Source organism: Lissotriton helveticus, chromosome 8 (assembly GCF_964261635.1).
Source record: "Lissotriton helveticus chromosome 8, aLisHel1.1, whole genome shotgun sequence".
In the NCBI taxonomy this organism is placed as follows: Eukaryota; Metazoa; Chordata; class Amphibia; order Caudata; family Salamandridae; genus Lissotriton; species Lissotriton helveticus.
In genome coordinates this window covers 195,156,627-195,160,349 of record NC_136069.1, presented here as the reverse complement: position 1 = coordinate 195,160,349, position 3,723 = coordinate 195,156,627, and positions in this window count along the sequence as shown.

Below are 3,723 nucleotides of genomic sequence, written 5' to 3'. Positions count from 1 at the left end.
GCGATCAATCCATGCTTCATGAACATGTCCTTATTAGGGGTGCCTTCCAGTGGAGCCGGATGGTTCATCTCTAATAAGCGGTCCGGGCTAAACAGGCTACCAATCAGTGGGGAGAAGACAGACATGACGGAGCACAACGGGACAAAAGTCAGCACTGCCTATCTTATCACTGCGTGCAAAGACTAGACAGAATATTCCTATTCTACGTTGTTTGCAGGCAGTGAATACCTCATGAACCAATATCAAATAGTCAACGTTCGGTCAAAAAAAACAATTCAGTGGGGAGAATAGGTAGGCCCGCAAAGGTCTGCGTTACCTACCCTTTCACTATCTGTAAAAAGGGGGGAGGGGGGCTCTTTCCTGTTTGCAGACAGAGAATCTCCAGAAAACAGTCTGCGAACAATAGTTCAGTTTCAAATAATTAATCAGTGGGGGAGAAAGATAGGCACGACGGCTGTATGGCCTATCCTCCACTGCTTGCAAAGAGAGCCTGTTGTTTCTCCGTTTGCAGACAGTGGATCTCCAAATAAATTAACAAAGAGTAATACTAGTATTTTCTAAACAATTCAAATAATCATTTCGCAATTCGTCGTGTTTACACGACCTTACCCGGACCGCATGGACAGTTTCTTGTCTTCCGAATCCAGCGCCCGATCGTCCTCTTTTCTTCGTAATCCTCGCGGCACTCCTGATGGTTCCCAGTCAGGACCGTAGATCACTCGAGAGAGGTCTGTTCGGAACCAGTGAAGTTCGGATGATCGGCTGTCAGACGAGGGTCTATCGGACAGGTGCACTTCCCGATCGTTGCAGTCGTTCACTCTGTCGTCAGGACCTCTCCCACTGGATCCACGAGTCACTGATGGGCCCCACGTTTGGGACGCCAATTGTAAAAAGGTCAGGCTACCAACCAGAATAAAAGACCCTTAAGTATTGCCCGGCGGTGTCGCCTCTTAAACCCACAAGATATTAATCAATGAAAAGGCAGGCGCTGGAGACTGGAAGGCAGGAAACAAGGGTTTTATTCTCTCCGGAGGAGAACACATCAGTTCGGACAGCAAGTATCGTCACGAGGTGCTCTAACCGCATCTCTGAGGCCTGGCCTCTTATACACATTTTCATGATCTTTATTGCAGGTAACACATTCTTGAAATGCTTTGAAGTATGAAAGGACATCCTCTGAATCTCCCCTTCAGGCCCGTTCCCACACACATTTACAGTTGAAGTCCCCACCCCGGTCACAACAGGTGATGATTATCGCGCAGCTGGACATTCAGCCGATTCACGGAATGTGGGAGGTTTGATCGGATCTCATAGGGTGGGGGCTTTGATCAACTCGAGGGTCCTTTAATGAGGGAAGCTTCCTATAGTACGGGGGGCAATAAACAGTATCCGCAGAGCTAGGTGGCGGCCTGGGAGCGAGGAAGACAAACGGGCACACAGGAAAGGGGGTTTGTATCAAAGGGCCTGGGACCATGAAAGGAATGAAGGGAGGTGTCGCGCTGGGAACAGGATGGGGTTCTGAGGCAGAGCTGCGCTGAAGAGGGGTTTATGACCCAAGGCATGTGCGAGCGGGGGGGTTGTCAGCGTGCGGGCTTTGGGAGGGCGAAGGGCTATGCTGGGGGCCAGTGGCGTGCAGAGGGTGGCTCTGATCGAGGTACCTAAAATGGCGGGTGCGCACGACAAAAAGTGTGGCATCAGGGGAAAAGGCAAGATGGCGCAGATAATGTTTACCAAACCGTACTAATTTTCCACACTGCTATCCTGTCCGCCAAAAGGGTCCTGCTGTGGTCTGACGACTTAGCAGTAGTACAGGCCATCAACTCTCACTCTGCTAGCTGCCCCCTGGTCATATGTCTGCTGCGCGAGCTGGTGTGTACTTGCCTTTATAACAATGTTGAATGCAGGGCGCGTCACATTCAGGGTATCAAGAACATCGCTGCTGACGCTCTCTCTCGTTTTCATTGGCAACGGTTCCGAGAAGCTTGGCCGAGAGCGAGAGAGGAAGCCACCCCATTCCCAGCGCACCTCTGGTACCTTCTGAAGTAGTGAACGGGATGAGGGCCCTGGGGGAGATGTCACTGGCGCCGAACACTAACAATAGATACAACGCTGGTGTTAAAAACATTTGTGCCACTGTTGGGCCTTGGGAAGACTCTAGGGAGGCAGCAGAATTGAAAGTCCAGGCCTTCATCCTGTGGGCAAAAGATAACCAAAAGAGCCATTCTTGGATTTCAGGCCACCTAGCAGCCATTAGTCACAAGGCCAAGTTGAAAGGACAGGCGGACCCTACCAGGGCATTTGTCATTAGAGCAGCTTTAAAAGGGTGGGCTAGAGGTGAACCCAAAGTACCCGACAACAGATCTCCTATTTATTTTATAACACTCCAGAGAATGATCTTGTGTTTACCTCAGGTCACTTCCTCCACCCACGAGTCTGCCTTGTTTGCAGCCGCTTTCAGTTTAGCATTTTTTGGTGCTTTTGGGATCTCTGAGCTGGTTGCCAAATCCAAGAATGACACGTCAGGTGTAGCATTGTCCCGGCAGGATGTTTTGGTATTGGGGGACACGCTCAAGATCACCCTGCGCCAATCTAAAACTGATCAGAGGGGAAGGGGGATCGAACTTTGGTTACAAAGCCTAGGCTCGCCCCAGTTTTGCCCCGTGAGCCTCCTGACTGCCTACCTGACTATCCGTCCTCCCAGTGAGGGTTACCTCCTCTTACATTCAGATGGGTCACCGCTTACTAAATACCAAGTGGAACATATCTTGCACGCTTGCTTGTTTTCGGCAGGTATCTCAACTCTAAGCAAAAAATTCAGCACCCACTCTTTCCGCATAGGTGCAGCCACAACTGCATCCTCTGAAGGGGTACGTGTAGAGGTCATCAAACAATTGGGGAGATGGTCTTCTGACTGTTACAAAAGGTACATCAGACCAAACAGCAGCAGGTAGTCCTCAGCGAGCACAGGATATGTGTTAAGTTTTATTTCTGGGACGTGTAGCAGCAACTGAATGTTGGGCCCTCCTGGCCCTGTCCCACGAACTGTGTTTTGCTGTGTTGGTTTTGCAGTGTGGTGATTTTACCAGTGTGTTTTATTGCATTTTTGAATAAATAAGTTACATACAACACTTCTCTTTATTTACCAGGATCAACGGTCTGGGTGCTGGGCCACGAAGGGGTCTCCAAGTTGGCCCTGTGGGCAGAAAGCAGGAAGTGGAATCATGGGTTTAGTAAAACTCAGTTTGTATGGCGAGGAATTGCTGGCTTGCGGTGGAGCGGGGTGCTGGGCTTGCTTACACGAGAATTACAAGGGAACGCCCACCCCCCAGACGTGCTTATCCTGCACCTGGGAGGGAATGACTTGCCTATCCTAGGTAAAAGGTTCCTACTGAGGGACATGAAAGCGAACATTACCAAGATCAGCAATTTATTAGGACCTTGCGAACTATGGTGGTCTGAGATCACACCACGCCGGGTTTGGCTAGGTGCTCGCTCTGGGCAAGCGATAGAAGTGGCGCGCAGGAAGGTTAATTGCGCAATGCGGAAGTTCGCAGAGCTGATGGGTTTCGGCTTCATTCGCCATGGGGAACTGCACGCCAAAGCCACTGGCTGCCTTGACGAAGAAGGAGTCCACCTTTCCAAAGTAGGCATGGATTTATTCCTGTTGGACATTCAGGAAGCCCTTCTCTCAGCAGGATGTATCTAGGAGGTTAGCTCTGGTGG